This window comes from Ornithodoros turicata, chromosome 1 (genome assembly GCF_037126465.1).
Source record: "Ornithodoros turicata isolate Travis chromosome 1, ASM3712646v1, whole genome shotgun sequence".
Taxonomy (NCBI): Eukaryota; Metazoa; Arthropoda; class Arachnida; order Ixodida; family Argasidae; genus Ornithodoros; species Ornithodoros turicata.
This window is the reverse complement of record NC_088201.1, coordinates 19,091,975-19,111,645: the sequence shown is the minus strand read 5'-3', so window position 1 is coordinate 19,111,645 and position 19,671 is coordinate 19,091,975. Positions and strand designations below refer to the sequence as shown.

Genomic DNA, 19,671 nt, shown 5'->3' with positions numbered 1-19,671 from the left:
ACGCTGGGAAGAAGATCATCCGCAGAATACGCCGCCACCGCGGATCTCGCTTCAGGGAACTGGAGAGGTACACCTAGACTGAGCTCCCGCCCGGAAGAGACACCGTTTCTTCAGCAGTGACCGCACTGCTCTTCCTCTCTTCGGGGTCTCAGAAAGAAGTCAGATATGCCAAGCATTGTGGCCAAGGCACTTGTACAAGAAACATCCTGGAAAGAACGACCACTGGAAATCTACACAGACGGGGGGGGGGGGGATATGTTTATTGAAAAAAAAAGCGGGGAAAGGTTAGTCAGGCATAGGCCGACTTGCTACACCGACGGGTTCACCAATCCCGTTACCGGTAGTGGTACGGCAGCGTTCTGGTGCCCTGCACTTGAGTCCTTGTGGGGCGGTCGCATCGACAATCAAGTGTCTTCCACCTTAGCCGACCGAGCTCGTAGCCATCAAGTATGCAGTAAACATGCTGTACTGGCTATATGGAAACAGCTCAACAACAACCGTATTGCCATGGGTTTTCAGTGAGTTCCTTCACATGTAGGAATCCCTGGCAACGAAACAGCTGACAGGATCGCCAACAGCTACCACCATCTTCCTCCTGAGATCCCTGCACCTCTGGACCCACTGCATAATAGGAAACAGCTCTCTGCTTATATCAGGGATATCCGCCTCACTGCTTATCCGGAAGTGCGGCACTTTTCACAACCATGCCCCATATAAGGGACCTCAACCGGAAGTAAGCTACGCTTCTCCACAGACTCCGATGCAAGGCGGTTATGACACCCGCCTTTCACTACAAAACTGGGCTTCGTGTCATCGCCACGCTGTGAGACTTGTTTCTGTTTTGGTGAACTGGCGCACATCATGGACTATGCAGAGTCTCAAGCAGCCAGAGACACTTTGACCGCGAGTTTAGAGCCCAACCACTTCCCTGTGGCTCTCTAGACGAGACTTCGTATCCGCAGGGTCCACCCACATCCGTATGGAAAATCGCGAGAAGCGCTGCTATATCGCCTCCTCTGTGGATCTGTCGTGAATGCTTTCCTTCACTCTCCCTCCCCTCTTACTAATTTCCTTCTCTCTACTTTTCTAATTTCTTTTAATTTCTGACCCTCTCTACCCTTTTTCTTTTACTCCCCCTTCTCTCCTTCCCCCTTGCACAAAGGAGTGAAACTTGCCGCCCTGTCTGAGCAGGCAGACCTCACTCATCTTCCTTTGAACATCGTACCACCACTACCACCACCACCACACCACTACCACCACCAAGGATTAAAGAGTTCGCTTTGGCACTACACGCGATCGGCAACCCGTCGTTATCGCCATTCTCTGTTCAAGTCGTATTTTGGCAACCCATCTCTGACTACAGCCAAGCAATAATGTGTCTCCGTAACCTCATCCCAAAGCATAAGCGCTTGACGCAGCAAGTAATGCCAACATGGACCCCGTGGGCACCTGTGGTACACATCAACCCTCGGCAAAAGGGCTAGGACGCAGACGAGCTGGTACATTTGGGAAAAGGAACCGGGGACATAGATTGAACAGAAAGAACAAATAGGGAATGTGCCATTGTTTGTCCCTTCTGTTTCTTGTCTCGGGTTATTCTTCCTGCTGTCAATCGTCATCGTTCCGGTGGTCTACGACGTCCTCAAAGGCTACACTTCAGCAGCAGCACACAGCCATGACATCCAGTTTCAGCGCGTTCTCGGTCACTGCGGCATACCCAGGAACGAAGACGCGAAGGCAACCGCACGGCGAGCCCACCTGAGCGATGGAGCCCAGATATGCTATATCTAGTTTACTAAAGCGCATGCCAAAAGTATGATTGTTGCACTTGCGGAACGGGTATACCGAGAACACTGGCTAGAGGAATTGCCTCCGGCCTCCCACCTCGAACGACGGTTCTGAATGCCACAAGCACCTCCAGATCAATCGCATCTATCTCCGGCGAAATGTTCCTGTATAGCGGTCGCCTGTAATTCAAACTCGGAAAGGTTCCCTCCTTCAATTGCAGTGATTGTGTCTTAGTGGAGGATGTAGAACATATGCTTGAAGATGTCCGAAATACAAGGACCATTGTTGAGACTTGTAGTCGTCATTAGCACATCTAGAACGTAAACCTTTCAGAATAAGAAAAGTCCTTGGGTGCTGGCCTGCGCATCACAAACTGCCTTCAATGCATGTACTCGTGCAGTTTTTGTAGTCATATAATCTTATTGATGTCTTGTAATCCTACCTACGTCTACTCATATTTTTGGCGTCAGACAAACCTACTATGTCGTGTTCAAGTTAAGAACAGCATTGTCCGTGCATCTTTTTCGCCCTGTATTTAACACCAGAGGCGAACATAGTGTTTGAAAAGTTGTGTTTCCTTCGGGCCATATTTCCTTTTGACAAAGGTTATTTCCGTATTAAATGTAATAAGAGTGTGTTATAAAGTTCTACTTCAGCGACGGAGATGTCGTTCTTGGGTTGAACACGACTATAGTCCCCTACTCGTTGGATTACGTCGTCAGGCTTGCTCTCTGTATAAGATGCATTTTCCTTCTTTCCTTCTTCGAGGTCTCAAGCTTTTTCCGTGTTTCACCGTTTATCCCTGGTTTCCTTGTCTGGGTTCTGGCTTGCTGACCATTTCTCTTTCTCTGGTCCTTTTTTTTTTCTGTCATTTAGTTTTCTAAGATTTCAAGTATTGACCAGCCCTCTCCGTCGGGACTACCAACTCTTCATTTTTCTTTCTCGACTATACCAAAATTAATAAGAGGACATATAGAGACGACATGCTCCGGTGACCATAGCCCAGGAAGGAGTTCAGAACAAAGCAATGAGAGTCTCGACCTGGAAAAAACGACCCCGCCGCCCACTCAGAAAAAGAAAAGAAAACATGTGAGGGGTTCAGGACCTGGGATAATAGACATAGATACAGCCAGGGTGCCTGAATGTGATGGCACAGGCGGAACCTGCCACGAGGACTGTGGTCTTGGAATCAAGAGGAAAAATTTAACGAAAGCCCAAAAGGCGGATGAAAGAAGGAAGAACCATAAAAAACCTCAATGGCAGATACCACCATGCTGAAAATTGCGGGCAGCAATTGCAAAAAAAAGAAGTCTACTTGAGTGCAACCTGTCCTGTACTTCGATTCTTGCATGACGTGCAAGAGCAACAACAAAACTTTGACTGATGATGATTGTGGTATTCATCGCAACAGGCGATACTCTACCCCATTGCTCGAGATAGTTTGATGGAAATATAATGATGAGCACCATGCTATAGAGTTTATAAAAGCACTGAGTAAAAATGCATATCTCCATATCTCCCTTGCTCACCGCTGTCTACTCAGTGAGTCTCCCCCCACGCACCGCTTTCACACACACGGGCCGTAATTTGAGGCCAGGTTAGCACACCAACCATTATTTCATTGGGTCGTGTATGAAGGAATAAGAAATTGAAACTCATTTACTTTCAATGAAGACTTAACCGATAAGGCCTCGGGGCATCCTCAAGCTGGTTGCCTGAGGCTGTTGCCTCCCGCAGTCGACAAGGCTGATCCCCCCCATAATGTTTCAGTGTGTCAGAATAATGAGCACCTGAATACCTCCCTAACATGTAAGAATAACATATATGGATTGGGGCGCGGGGGCAGAGGTCACGATGCTTCTCAGCATGCAGTCAAGATGGGCCTACAGGCGTCTGTAAACGGGCACTGGCTCGAAGCTTTGCGAATCTACCATTTCTTTTTGTTTTTGTTCACACACGAAAATAGGTACTTAGTTGTCGGAGCTCAACCAGCAGAAAGCCTGGAATCTGAAACGACCTGCCAACGGACGGTAGGCAGTAACCAACCTTTCATGCAGTGTCTTTAAATCAGCCAGACTCTCGACCTCTCTGTATGACAAAACTGCTTGGCCCATGGTGAAATCTAGCTCATCAACACGCTGCCCTAGCACTGCTTAGCCTTCTGGACAATCTAGGACTTCGGCCCTCTTTGTGAGGTTCGTCCTTGTATTTCACGAAATTAGCTCGAGCATGCGTAGAAAGAGTGTCGCTGTCGCGTTGAAACACCCCGTTCGTAGTCATCAAAATAAAGTGTTGTTGTTGAACGTAAACGTAGACCAAGGTTGAGGGTTCGAACCCGGCCGAAAACGCCAGCAACTTGGTGGCAGGGCACAAGTTGCTTAGACACGCCGTCTTCCGCGAGGGACGTTAAATGCGAAGTGCCGTATGCTGAGATTTCGGAGCACGTTAAAGAATCCTCAGATGGGCAAAATTAATCCACAGACTGACCACTGCGGCGTCGATCATGATCATATGTTGCTTTGCCCTGCGACGCAAGGCCACGAAGTATTGAATTACAGGTTGGTAAACGAGGAGTACTCCAGGAACTAATGAAAGAGACTCGTACGGCTGCAAGAAATTTGGTAGGAACATCACGAAGCCATCTGAAAAATATATCCTGCTATCAATTTAGAAAAAAAAAAAAAGCTTTCGTCGATGCTATCAGGAGTAGATGAGGACAAATTCGTCATGAGAAAGGAAGGTAAGATCTCGGGCACAGTCAACAGTTCAAGCGAGTAAGGATTGTTCTACTTTCATCCGAGGAGGTGTGGTTTCGTTCTTACTAACTTGTGGCGAAAACCTAAATTGATCGGGAAGTATTTTTGAACGCTGCCATGCTCTTAACTGTTTTTAAGTACTCCTGTTCTCCCTGAAACGATTTGAATGTAGCCCGACCACGTGAACGAGTCATGTGTCCTGCCAAGTCAGCAAAGCTCGTCAAAACGACTCTGCACGCATTCCACTGTAGTAACATGTACTCTTTGCGATTAAAGCAGGACGACGGCCGAGAACGAACGCGCCTCAGTGTGCCCCTCATTTCGAATGCCGACTGCATCGTGCATTTTTCTCGGTGCGATATCAATCACCGGTGGGCGCAAGGCGTCGGTTCAGAACCTGGGGCCTGACCCCAGAGGTTCCCTTTGACAGCGGCGTGATCGTCAGTCCGTGACTCTAGCGGCCTTGGACCACCATGCACTACCGCTGGGTGGGTATATGGCGCAGCCGCTGCTTCTTGTTTTGATTCGACAGCGCATCTCGCTGCGGGGATCCCTACCGTGAGACACCCCAGTTCCTGCAGACGTTTCGATGCGCATCTCCTCTGGAGTTCCGGCGCCACGGAGACGTCTTGGCGTTCCGGCTGTCATTGCCGGCTTTCGCTTTGCTTCGCCGATGAACGCTGTCGATGTTGAGTGGCGCGAGTTGTTTATATGTAAATGAGATCAGTGGCTTCGATCCGTCTAATGACAGCGCTTGGTCAGTCCTACTTTCGAGATCACGCAGCATCACACGTTGACGTCATCTAACGTGGCTCTCATCTGAGCTATTGCTTAAGTTCATCCCCTGCCGTACTTCTCACACTGTCAACTTGGTGGCTGGATTTCTACACGTATCTAAGCTTCATCCTGGTTCCAGTATTCGTTAACCCTCTACAAACTCTGTGGCTTCGATGCAACAGTGCGTCAGCTGCGAGTCAAGTGTACACGTATTCTATGAGTGCAACTCTATCGTGCATTCGCTAATGCACAAGACAAATGTAGTTCTACAGAAGGTGTACTACACCTGATAGCACTCGGCGATGAGCAGCCCTGGATTACGAATTTAATATTCAAAAGCATTAAATATAGAAACATTTTATACCGAAAGTTCCGACTCTCTCTGCTTCAAATCATAATCTCCACGCTAGCTTTGCATGTGTATAAGAAATGTAAATTCTACTTCATCTTCAGCTTCTCGCACGATGTGTATCTTGACGTAATGACCGTAAGAGCGACGAAATCAAAAAGGAAAGAAAAGGTGGACGCGGGGTCTGTTCGTATAAAGTAGCACATTGAGCGGCGGCTACTACGAGAAGAGGAAGGTCAAGCTGTGGAACGTGCATATTGAAAAAAGAAACGCAAAGGCAAACAGCAGAAGATTATTGGGTACGGTAGAAACGTATATCGGATCGATCCGTGTCTCACCTTTCCAATATACGCTTTGAACAGATCTGCAAGCAATACCTGAGATGTCTGGTGCACACATTGGAAAATATGAGCACTAGTGGCAGGTGTATGGTACATCATATACCCACCTAGGCGCATGATGCTCCATGAGCGCTTCTTTCTTTGCGTTACATGGTCCGTTTCAAGCAACCGATCCGGATCTATCGAATTAGTCGTTGGGATGTTTGTTTTTTCTTCTCTCAAAGGGGCACTAAAGTGCAAAAAAAATTTCGTAGTAGAATGAAAGATGGCGTTACCTTGACACCAACACAAAAGGAACGGGAGTCATGTGTTGCGTCGTTTATGAGTGAAAGAAACCGCAATTTACGTTTTCCCTCTCTTTCTCAAGAAGCCCGACAATGCGGAGAGGCCTCGGATTGGTCTCCTCAAAGGATTGGACAATAATCGTTTGGGGAGACCAATGAGAGCCCGCTCCGCACTGTCGGCCTTCTTGAGAAGGAGAGGAAGAAGGAAAGCGTAAATCGTCTGTTCTTTTTTATCGATGATAAATCACAAACGACGCTACGGATGAATCGCATTCCTTTTGTGTTGGTGCCAAGGGCATCTTTCATTTCGCGAGGATAATTTTATGTACTTTGTTGCTTCTTTAAATACGTCCACTCATTCTCGCGATATTGGAGATTGAAATACTTGTCAACTGCAGACACTGCTAGAAGTCTTGCTTGTGTAGTGTTTTCAAGAAGCTTTCAAAACACGATGCCTTCTCACCCATATGCACATTCAAATATAATAATCATACCATATATCGCAGGATAAGTCTCTGTTTGCCCCGCTCTGCTTGCCATTGTAATCTGTGCCTCCTTCGACAGACAGGTACATTTGCGTGGTCGTTCGTCATGACATTACGACATTTTCTTCTGTCTTCTCATTGACCTGTTATACATGAGCAGTACAAGTTCCTTGAGTGCATCGGTGGCCGCCCCATTGGTCGTGACTCACGCATCCTTGCTATTTGGGCACAGGGCGTTTCACATTGGAAAAGGCAAACAAATAAGCGGCCAAACCGAAACGAAAGCAACCTGTGCTTTACGCCCACAGTAAGATTAGCGATGACGTTATGCTATTCTGTGTCCCACTTCATTTGGAGTCCTTTCTATGGCTAACAAGGTCCACAGCTCCACTGCTCAGTCAACTTGGGGTTGCAACGCTTTAGCAGATCGATGTGCTCTTCAGTTCACTACATGACGAAAGAAAAAATCGTGCGTGCGTTTTTTTCCCGGCTCACCATTCTCTACTTCCTTTCTAGGTACATGAAATGCAGTGGTGAAACAATAAGGCGAAAAACACACACACACACACACACACACACACACATACATTGGATGGTGGTGGGGTGGGGTGGGTGTGGTGGTGGTGGTGGTGGTGGGGTGGGATGGAAAAAAGAAATGGCTGCATCTTTGGGAATTGTACCAAACGCGCTTGAATGCCGGAGCTTCATGGTGCCGTCACATGGTCTTAGGGTCTCATGTGGTGGTTACTGTCACGTGGTCACTGTGGGGATAGATAGATAGATATGTTTATTTTTGGTAAGGTGACCCAAAAACAACCACGGAGGTCTCAAATGAGTGGCGCATAACCACATGGTCACAGGATACTCAGAAACCTTTCCCTCCCTCTTTAGAAACATGAACATTCCGTGAAGAAACATTATAAGAAAACATTTGCGTTTCGTTGTACCTTTCAGGTTGTGCAAGTCTCGAGGAAGATGGCGCCTGTTTCGATATATAAGCGAGGATATGTAGAGAAGAGTGAGTACATGTGTCCGAGCGAGGATTAGTGAGTTCATGTTACACATACACATTATTCGAAACCTACATGGTTAAGAATCAGTAACCAGAACAGTAAGACTAGGTCACACATACTCCGGATGTCACTAATACGTAATAAGCCAGCGCTCTTGATATTCGGGACGCGATTCTTTTCACGCGTCTTGCGAAGGTTCCTAAGCTTCACCTTCAGTGTTAATGCTCTTTTGTCTTCGCGAGATACTTTGGAAACCCGCTGCGGGTTTTATAGTTATGGCGGCAGCCGGGTTTGATTTAGTGGGCGTCCCGCCCCGCGATCATGACGGCCAGTTGACAAATTTACGGCTGTGCGCAGATCTCGCTCCTGAGTTCAACCCCTTCCGTCTCGAAGCGGAATGGCGTCACGTTTGGTCAGGTTGGCTTTATTTTCGGCCTTTTGTGCTGACTGAAGGTGGAGACACGAGAAGTACACGAGAGGAAAATTGTATTAGAGATTACCTTGTTTTGGGGTGATTACGCCTACGGGAACTTCACCTTATGGGCTACTGCAATATGAGACAGCATGCAGTTTGCGCTTCCTTACAATGGTGTAAGGACATGCTTTCATAGTCGTGTATGTCCGAGTGATGTCATGTCCCCGACATCAAGCTACAGAAGGTACCGTGGGCAACATGGTCGAATAGCACTGTTATACTGATGCATTTCCTGTAGCGATATGCAATCAGCTATGTTTGGTATCTGATGGCTAACTAACGGTTTCCAAAACGGAGCTGTTCTGAATCGCACAAAATTTATGAACGGCTGCATACAACGGTGTAGTGGATGCAGCATTCGGTCGAATAGGTGGTGCCTCCTAGGTCGTGCTGAACACTGTATGCTGCTTGGTTCGAATTCTCCCACCGGGCCTGTGGTTTTCCCGATAGAGTTTCCAGACAGATGTCTTCACAGTAAGCCCTGAGTTCGAACCGGGCAACCGAAGAACCGGGAATAAATAATAATGGTACACGTAAGGTTTGTCTGCGCAGTGTGGCGACATGTTGCACGTCGCCACTGCGCATAATTTGGACCACCTGGAGTTGTTTTGACGTGCGCCGGAAACCTCCGACATACGGTGCTGGAAGCAATGTTTAGCTCCTCCACATTGCTACCGCCCTCGGCCGGGATCGAACCCGCGATCTTGAGCTCAAGAAGCCAGCATGCTACCGACTGAGCTACCGAGGACGGTCGAACAACGGGGAACCGAGCAAGATGTGCGTGATAAACCGAGGGATGAACACTGCGCTGGTGTGAAATATCGTTGCCTTTATTCTAAGAAGAAGAAGAAGAAGAAGAAAAAAAAAAAAGAGTAACTAAGAGTAAATGGAGTGTAACTATGACTTTTATACTCTTTCTATGCTCATTTCTGCTCATCTTTACTATGATAGGTTGATTGTAGATTGATGTAGATTGAAAATTGATTGTCTGGAATCTGTCCAAAAAAAGCCTTGCGTTTTGTATGTAATTCGTACGGGAGAGATACCTCGGTCACATTGTTGTATGAAGCATCAGACCTGTTACCTTTAGCCTGCCGCAGACAAGTAAGGCGTCTTCATTTTTTTTCATAGTATTGTACATGGTAAAAGCGGTCTTAAATTCGACGACTATCTTAAATTCAACGAGAGTCGTACTACCAGGCAGAAAACACGCTAACCTCATCAGTGAGTTTCGTTGCAGAAAGCAGTCGTTGAATTGTTCTTTTTTTCCTCGCACTACTCGCGAATGGAACAAGCTAAAACCACAATTGAAGTGCATTCCTGAGGCAGTTATTTCTAAGGCAGTTATTGACCAAATAAGCACGTTGAATTAGGCGATCACTTGTTTTCTTGTGCTATTTTCGTTATGTTAGGCTCTGTCTGAGCTAAATTGATGCTGTCTCCCTGTGTTGCTCATTGTGCTCTATCTGCTTTGCCCCTCAACTGATGGCCTGCAGTATTATCCAAATAAAATAAATAAATAAATGATCACCCCGCCTTACTCTTCCGATACTCTCTTTACCCTGCTATGACGACTATGACGTTGCCATACTACGCTGAATGCGCAGGTTCTCGTCCGTTGACTACCTGTACTCTAAAAACGCGGCTTGTGAGTGATCGCAAATGTATGTGCGTGTTAGTGAGGCATCCTGTGTCAGGCCTGAACGTTAAAGGGGGCACTCTTCATCAATGAACAAAAAGCAGTAACAAAGCAACGTAAGTGAAGGACAGTAACATAATTTTACCCCACATCCACGCGAAGTAACCTTTACTCCCTCGCATGGTTAAGTTACACTCCTGGGTGACAGTGTAACACGCTTTCGAAAAAAGGAGTGAACATTACGCTAAAAAAGAGTGAGCTCAGTGACAAAGATTTTACACTACATAAGAGTTGGGTATACTCTATTTTTTCTTAGAGTGTTGGGCAGGCTGGCCTCACACTTCGAGACTCCCACGCTTTCTGCTTTGCTGCTCGGAACTGCAACCTTTCTTCAGAAACCGGAGCACACCAATAGTGGGGAAAAAAACTGCCATAGGTCTCGTAGATCATGTAGATCTCCGTACCACAACTATCAAGACTTTGTATATTTTCTGTGGTGTTTGACAAGTTAAGACTGATGACTTCAGTGATTGAATAGTTATGCACCACTATCCCTGGCATTACCAAAAACAGCAACATGCCTCCTGAAGTTGCTAGGCAGCTTGCGCTGGACGTGGTAACAGAGCTAGGGGAGCGCAATACCCCCGTGTATACTGACGGTTCGGTGTCTGTGGATGGGGCTTCCTCGGCCGTCTATGATACCCGTAATGCCGAGACCTTACGGAACAAGCTAAGCCACAAGACCTCGTCCACGTCTACGGAGCTTCACGGGATATTCTCGGCGCTGAAGCTCATGGCGACTCACCGGCCGCAAACGTGGGTTCTTTTTACTGACTCCCGATCTGCCATACAAACACCTCTACAAACGAGTCTAACAAGGAGACCACCAATGACGCCATGCGGAGCAAAATTACCAAGGCTCCAAGAAAATTACTTTTTCTTCTTCTTCTTCTCTTTTTTTTTTTTGAAGAGTAGCAAGCCAAATATTAGCTGACCTCTCTCAACACTTAAAAACAACAACAACAGTTATGTAGTGCATTGCATCATCACTTTCTCATCCCTTCCACAAGCGCAATGGGGCAGTGTACCGCCATAACGGCGGAGAATGATCCACCACATCATCATCCCATTTATGTGTGTGTGTGCCTTTTCCCTTCTGTATTTTCGCATTTTCGGCTGTCTTGCAAAAGCCAATTCCTCCGATTTAGTGTTGCCAGTTTAGTAAAACCAGACTTGCAAAGGAGTGGTTCCGAGACAAGTGCCGTGTCAACTGAAATATACCAGCAGACTGCATCATCACACTTTCCGGTACTGTCAAGGAAAGGTGCTTGATAGTGGAGCCGCCGTTCAGATACTGTCGAGCCATCTTCGTACGAGAGGCCGCAAAGTAGGGCTACACTGTAGCCGCCTAGTCTGAAGTGATTCATATGCCGGTTCCTCGAAGAAAGCACTCTTCCTTGAGCCAGACTTTCGCCGCGCACAAAGGTAGTCCCTGTATGCCTAGTTTGGATCATGTGTTTCGTAAAAATTATGCGTCTGCGATCCTATTTGCATTGCTGTTCCTCCCTTCGACATTGACTTGTTACGTTCCTTGGACGTGCCGGATACGAAGCGGCGAACGTGCAGACGCAGTCTGAGAATTTACGACGGGTTTCACGGGGCCATGTCATACACGTGAAATGTCACATCCTGCGCTGTTCTTACAACGAGACTTTGTCCGCCACACTTCGAAAGCATTGCGATGTATTGTGAAAATGTGCAAATCATGGGGACAATGTGGGAACGCATGTCAACCTAGCTGCAATTTTGCGGATACTCCCTTCGAAATATGAACGTAAACAGATGAGGACATAAAGGAAGAACAAATATTGCACCAGGTATTCCTCAGCACATGAAGAGAAGTGCATTGCAGAATAAGTGGTGGTGGTGGTGGCGATGGCGACTTGCCGTTGTCGGCCTCACTCATGTGGACAGCATTGCGACTAGAACTGAGATGCGATGGGACGAAGGTTGATGAGTAAATGGATCGACGGTAGTATTAGTATAGCAGGCCCTTTATGTAATGAGTAGGGGTCAGTAAATGCAAAGTCAGAGTCCTTACTCAGGGCCTGACTAGGCTGCGTGTTTTCTAGTATCTTTTGGTGAGAGAGCCTTTATGATGGAGGACATCACGTCAGATAACATTTCTCAGTGTCCAAGGCAGTCCTCCCGCGCCTCATTGTATACACGCCACTCTCTTATGAGGTGCTCGGTATTTTCGGTTTTGGAGTCAGAGTCCGCATCTTGTGTCTCTCCCCCCTCTCCTCCTCCTTTTTTGCCAAAGTTTTGGTTTGTTGACAATGGTCTGCAATTTACAGGGATCCAACCGCTGCTTCGGGAAAGTCCTTTCATGGGAATATTTAGCCGTTGGTTTGCAGGGATTTCACATGTACCATGGTGTTGTGCTTGTACTAGCTTATAAAGAACAATTTGTCTGTCGCTGTCTCCCGGGCTTGGCATTCTTGGGCTACAGCTGAGGTCCGCCGCAGATGCCAATTGGTCCGACCACATTTTCGTTTCCGCTAATGCCAATATGGGAGAGGAAACATTGAAGGGAAATGTCTCGAGCGATTGGTTTATACTGGGCACATAATCTTTTGATACAGCATGCTAAAATAGTATTACACGTACACTCTTAAAAATGAACTTCGCCGCATAGCACGCTCCTAGCCAACCATAATCTCGAATGATATCGCTATCTGCCCTGATTTGCTGAAAACGGGAGGCGTACGCCTTTTTTGTGACACTTATGCTGTTCATAATTGTCACAAAAAAGGCGTACGCCTCCCGTTTTCAACAAATCAGGGCAGATAATGATACCATTCGAGATTATGGTTGGCTAGGAGCGTGCTATGCGGTGAAGTTCATTTTTAAGAGTGTAGTGTTCATCCTTTGGGGTGCGCTTCCTGCGTCATTGAGGATGACTGGCGATCCCCTTGACCAGACCGCATATTGCTGCTGCGTGTAGAATTGCCAAGACTCACCAGTTTTAGAGCATATCGGAAATCGCAATCATTCTCCTTGCCAGGTCTGGTTTAGCGATTGGTATGTAGTAGGCGCAAGTAGCGCTCCGATATGGTCGTCCGCGGAGCCATCCGTGAAAACCAAGCGTGCGCGTGGTAAATGTCACAGATCCGGTTCTCTGTGCAGCTGCTTTGACTCCCAGTTTGCTGGATTTGCCCTTCTCTTTCAGCCCTGCACTCTAAGGAAAAATGGCCTGAAAAGGTGGTAACTTCTATGGTTACCACCTAGGTCAACATAGCGTCTGATAAGCGGTGTAAAAGGGTGGTAAAAGCAATTATCATATATCCAAATTGCTGCAAAAAGGCGTACGCACCCCTCGCTCACCGAATCAGAAGCGGTAACCCTACCATTTGTGGGTAGCAGGTACACTCTAAAAACAGAAAAGGGGAGGGGGGGGGGGGGGTAATGGCAGGATAGGCTCTAAAAACAGAACTTCACCGCATAGCACGCTGTCCGCCAACCATTGCCACGAATGATAGGGTTATCGCTTCTGATTCGAAGAGAGAGGGGGGCGTACGCTTTTTTTTGTGGCAATTTTCATATATCCAAATTGCCACAAAAACGCGTACGCCCCCCTCTGTCTTCGAATCAGAAGCGATAACCCTATCATTCTTGACAATGCAGTCTTAAAAATGAACTTCACGGCATAGCACGCGCCTAGCCAACCATCATCTCGAATGATATCGTTATCAGCCCTGATTTGTTGAAAACGGGGGGCGTACACATTTTTTGTGACAATTATGAACAGCATAAGTGTCACAAAAAAGGCGTACGCCCCCGGTTTTCAACAAATCAGGGCTGACAACGATATCATTCGTGATGATGGTTGGCTAGGAGCGTGCTATGCGGTGAAGTTCATTTTTAAGAGTGTTGTTGACGCACAGCGCGCTATGCGGTGAAGTTCTGTTTTTATTATTATAATTGGGTGTTTACGTCGCGAGACAACTGAGATCATGAGCGACGCCACAGCGGTCGGTCTGTGGATTGCTTTTGCCCACCTGAGGGTTCTTTAACGTGCGATGAAAGCTCACCACACGGCACCCCGTATTTAACGTCCCTCGCGGAAGACGGCGTGTCTAAGCAACTTGTACCCTGCCACCAAGTTGCTGGCGTCCTCGGCCGGGTTCGAACCCGCGATCTCGGGATCAGAAGGCGAACACGCTACCGACTGAGCCACCGAGGCCGGTGGTTCTGTTTTTAGAGTGTAGAACTTTGCAACCCGTTAGGCACAACATATGCGACAACTATTACCTCCTAAAAGATGCAACTGCTCCACCCTTTTTTTTTTTTCTAGGAGTGTGGGATGTGCAGCGAAGCATCGGGCACCATCTCACGCCATGGTGGAGTAACAGGTCGAGAAATGCGATTGTCGTATGGTGAACGGATGTTGGCGTATGACCTAGACATGGGAAGGTGAGTGTTGGGGCTGTTCGTAGACCAGTGAAGAGCTGTTTTCTTTTTTCGACAGTGCTGCGTTGTCTATGAGCCGGAGCCCTCTGAATTCCGACTGAATGCTGATGGACTTTTCTCCCGATTCCAGGAGGATTGGGCAACACTGGGGAAGCTGTAGGCCGAGGAATGTTCTTATACCCTCGCGATGTAGACGCTTGAGATTCCGCCATTCTGTTAGCGAAAGGCTAACATGCGGCATACCGCACAAAAATCCGAGATAGTATGAGGGCTCTGTCCACAGTGAGCATGGACCGTGTATTGCAAACCCATGTTTTCCCAGTGATTCTGCTGAGAAGATTCAGCGTGTTCTTCCCTTTTTCGAGGTGATTTCGTTCACATGCTTCGTCTACCACGATTCACTGTCAAAACACCAACGTATCGACATGTTATACATCTTGGGATAGGAATTTTATTGATGCTGAGCCTCGGGGAGATGCAAACATTACACTGGAACTTTTCCGGTGATGCTTCCAGCAACCGTGCATTGTTCACGTCGTCACCAATAGCGCCCTATTTCATATAAGAATAGCAGGGCCACGTCTGTGCACGCCAGCTTCCCGTTGTCCCAGAGCCAGGTTTTACTTGGATCCATCCATCATTCATCTGCACGGCATATGTCACACGGACGCAACAGCGTTGATGGGGTCGTTGGCTACCTTCTGCTCTACTTCTCGACTTGAGGATGCACACACACACAGTCTGCGACAATGCTAAAGCAGGGAACGAATACAATCAAATACATTAATAGATTGGTGACGTCACTCATAATTACTGCATTATATGTGGTCATGATGGAAAGTAAATGTTCTGAGGCTGGAACACGCAAACAGACAAATTGTTGCCCTACATGTATTAAAGACAAAAAAGGAAGGAGAAGAAGAAGAAGAAGAAAAAACACTGTTGTGTTTTCTGCACTTTACCGGTAATCAAGAGGTGCGTGATTCGATTCCTGCCGACGTCTGGCATTTTAGACGACTGCCACATTTCAATTATATGTGGTGTCGCACCTCAGTGTTGAAATTTCCTATTTGAAACAAGCTATTTCTCTGAAAAAAATTGATGCAAACGCTATTTATGTTCCGTGAACTTTTACTGTCCATTGCAAGTAATAAAATTAACTTTTCATATATTCATCATTATATTTCATATATTTCAAATTAACTTTTCATATCTCATATATATATAACCTTTCAATATTGATAAATTTAGTTTTCCCGAGTTAAACCAGCCTGTTTTTTTTTTGTTTTTTTTTTACGATTAAGAAGGCACACTATCCCCAATCCTTCACAAATGCGCTCACTAGTGCAATGGGAGCACCTGAAAACGTGTACGAAAATTGTTGCTTGGACCACTTGCTGGGCCGCGCTTAGCTCACCATTAGGTTACTGCAAAGCAGCAGCGAAAGCACAAGTATGATCCCACCTCCTCACACAGGAGAGGGGGAGATCTTTGTTCTGACAAAGAAATGTACTTTTCATGCCTTTGCTTGCAGTACGTGGCAGTTTCCGGATGTTGAATACCTCGCAACCATCACCCAGTTCACTAAGTAAACGGTTGTCAGCAGAAGCGATCGTCCTTGTCATTCTTGGCTCCCAAACCGTAATCCCTCGTTTTTCGGGCAGATAGAGTTCTGAGTATCGTTTATTTTTTCGCACTAAGATACACTGTACATGCTACGAACACACGAGCCTGAGAGCGCCTCCTCAACGTTACGCATTCATCATAGTTCTTTTATGAAAAAAAGAAAACGCTAAATTAATATTATCATCGTTTGTTCACCCACCAGCTAAACTGACAGAACCGTTTGCTTCAGTGGATGCGGCCAAGGTTCTTTTTAACATCAATGCCCACGCCACATTCCCTCAAATGCCATTAGAGTTTCTCCAAGTGTAAGATTGATGGAATCTAGGCCACGTACCAAGCAGGAGACTACCAGATGATCGTTTACAAACAGCAAGCAGTCACAAGACATATGACTTGGGTGTTGCAACAAATGCGAATGGAGTAACAGTATCTCGTAGGCTCTGTTCTGACAGACGTTTATCATCCAGTTACGTGGGCTTGTTTATACAAACTTACTTGACATTGAGCCCCCGTATCTGGCAAATCGAATTCAGGAAGCTGATAACATGCTGACGACAGACAGCGTGGTATGCCATAGCTAAACAACGTCTGGGCTATTGGTATTCAGTGGCTGACCGCGGAAGTGCAGAGCGGGCGACTTGGGAACGTGCCAGGTCTCCGGCGGTCGACCCCTGGTGACAACCTCCTCAAGTAGAGCGTGTTTCTTGCCTGGTTTCGCTTCAACAACGAGTTTCACACAGGCATGAAGAATTGCCAAAGGGAGCGAAGACGCACCCATTCGCAAACAAGTGCCGATACGCACGTACGCAATTCCTTTGGAATGAGAGGTTCTTCCTGACAAATATTCCTGGTGGAATCCCCCGCGTCGTTCAAAGCTACCTTCTGTTCTTTCACACGTTAAAACATCTCACGTTCATCACTGCAGAATCATATCGTCCTCCTGGCACGCTAGACGCTACTATACGTAGCGTCGTGCGCTTATTGTGCTTGACTAAAGAAATGTTTCTATCGGGCTTTGCACAATTTTGTAACTGCATAAATACGACCTGCCTTCTCTGGCTAAGGTAAAGACAAGTGTCGTGGTGAAGTGAAATGAAATAGAATAGCGGCTTCTTTTTTTTTTTTTTTTTGCGTTGTTGTAATGTATTGGTTCTGGAGACTGCTGTTTGTCCTATTTTTTGCGCCACACGTATTCTCTAAGTACCGCTTTGTCCGTGATGTATTTGGAGGACAATAATAATTGTAACTTGAAGGCGCCACCACCACTACGAAAAGGGGTTGCTGCTGCCTAAACACAAAAACATATTATACCTGTACTAGGTTTTGAAAATAAGCGTCGCATGCGTAGAAAACATTACTGCCAGCAAATTCATTTGGAAGGTCTTCTAAGACTAGATTGCCGCTTCCAATGCAGTTACGGTGAACAGAAACGAGTTTGCACTGTTTCTTCTTTTTCAAGTTTCTTCCTCTCCGACCATGCTCCAGTCATCTTCACGACAGTATGGATGGTAGAGCATCAAGTGTAGTTACGCATTGACTCGAAAGGGGCATGACAAGAAATTATCTTCACCCACTGTCAGCTGTATAACTTAGAGGAACTCGTGTATTCTATTTAATTTTCCGTCTTCTAAATTGCGACCTTGTAAAAATGAAACCTGCAGGGAAAACACGCATATATTCTTTCTCGTGTGGAATATACCAAACGTTTTTGCTTCCTTCTTCGTCTGAGATGCCAAAGAGAAAGAACGAGGCAAAGCAATGCACGTTTTATGCGCCCAGGAACCTTCGAAGCGTGAACGTAATTCTGTGGCGTGATATTTATTAGCCTCTTCAGTAAGAGTGGACCCACCCTAGCTCCAGCCTGTAATCTTGGAATCGAGCTCAGGTGCATGCATCATCGTAGCGGTGTTAACACTTGGACAGGAAGAATGCCGACTCACTTGGTATCACGTGTCATAAATACGGCCGAAGGCACCCGCCCAGCTCCTCCAACTAGGACTGCAACAACCAGCGATTTGCCCTTTTGCTGCCCCTCTCTTGCCTCGGAGGCTCTTTTGTCATTCGATCGAATCTGTGCTCCCTTGCTTCACTGCGCGACAAAGCTTCGACGGTGGAACATAAAACAAATACCGTAGTCGTTTTCGAAAAAAAAAAAAAAAGAAAAGAAAAGGAAAAGATGTAACTCACATAAGACACTTTTGGCAAATGAACACTCTCCAACTGTGTGATGCGATATGGTGCGAGTCCTCGACATCCTCGGTGGTGGTGACGAAAAACCGGCTTGCGATGATTGCTTGTCACCAATGGTTCCAATGATATCCTGCAGACCTGACGAATTTTCGAGCTGAGGCGACATGCAAGGACCATGTGCACACGTGCAAGTTTGCTTGACCAAGCTCACACGTGCAAGTTTGCTAGACCAAGCTCACACATTACGATGCATCTTCCAGTGCCAGACATCATATACGCCCCGTCACTGAGGAATCCAACCGTAAGGTTCACGATATGTGACATGAACTTCAACGAACCGCGTGTTTTCTTTTTTTGTTGTTGTTGTGTTTGTGTGTGTGTGTTTTAGTGAAGTGAGTATGTAACTATACTAGATGACTAATTACCTAAAACTGAATAATTAGCTCTTTAATTAGGCGCTTTCGTGCGAAAGTGAGATAGTAGAATGGGAGACAATCGTCGTTAAAAGCCATATTTTCGAAAAATCCTGAAACGATCGAGCACGTACGTTGAAATATCATCGTCGAATTTTGTTACGCAAAAGCGCAAAAAAAAAAGCAATTTTTTTAAAGATCTGGTGCAGCTCTAGGAAAATACCCTGTATGGATGTTAGTCTTTCTGTTTTATTTTTTGCCCGAGCGGCAAGCCATATCATCATGGCTGAATTCTCGGAAACACATAACAAGAGTAAGAATCCGACAGGGACTGTATTTCCAATCCCGTATCACATTTTTCTCCAGGGCCTCTAAGACTCTACAAAGCATGCATCATAGCACATTCCCCTCACTTTCCCCTTATTTTTCCGCGCTCGAAGAATGGCTTCTCCCTTAATAACCACGCGCTTCTTTATTGATGCCCCCCTTGTTCCGTCTGCGGCGCTCTTCGCCGCTTCTCGCGCTGTTCATGCAATTCTCGTTCAAGTGCCGCTATGAAACGTTAGATCTAAAGAAGTTACTTTCAATTCAAATAAAAATGCATTTAAAGAAACAATGAACAGAGCAACAAAGGAACAACACATTGAGCGCGTGATATATGGTCCCTTCACAGGCATGCACTTCGAAAGTGTACGAAGTAGCTTAGATATTCTGGCGTTACCTATATATAGTTTGAAAACTGGTGAGTTTTCACAGTTTCGTTGTTCATGTTCCCTAGCACACGTGGTCTATCACGCAATATTCGTACGCGTTTCAGAAAGATGCCAAGTGAGACAACTAGCACTAATCTTTGCATAAACATTCTGGCGGAGTCTGAGATTTCTCGATTGAGTCATGGTAAACGCTTCTTCCTGGCTTTTCTTTCTTACGAATATCCCGTTACTTGCGGTTCAGACGTCATCGTAGAGATGTTTAATTGGTGGTGGTGTTTGAGCAACGTGTATAACCTGTAATCTTGTTTCTGTCTGTTACTGAGACGCCAATTCTAGTGTGCTTGCTTTG

General features: G+C 46.3%; 1 long non-coding RNA gene across 1 annotated transcript; it reads right to left on the bottom strand.

Annotated features, from left to right (window-relative positions):
* Window positions 1-14,839: 14,839 nt before the first annotated feature.
* On the bottom strand, window positions 14,840-16,566 carry LOC135397375 (uncharacterized). The gene is made up of 3 exons (XR_010423638.1): window positions 16,502-16,566; window positions 15,343-15,468; window positions 14,840-15,132 (listed from the first exon to the last, which is right to left on the bottom strand). It is a non-coding gene; the product is annotated as an uncharacterized LOC135397375 (long non-coding RNA).
* Window positions 16,567-19,671: the final 3,105 nt, after the last annotated feature.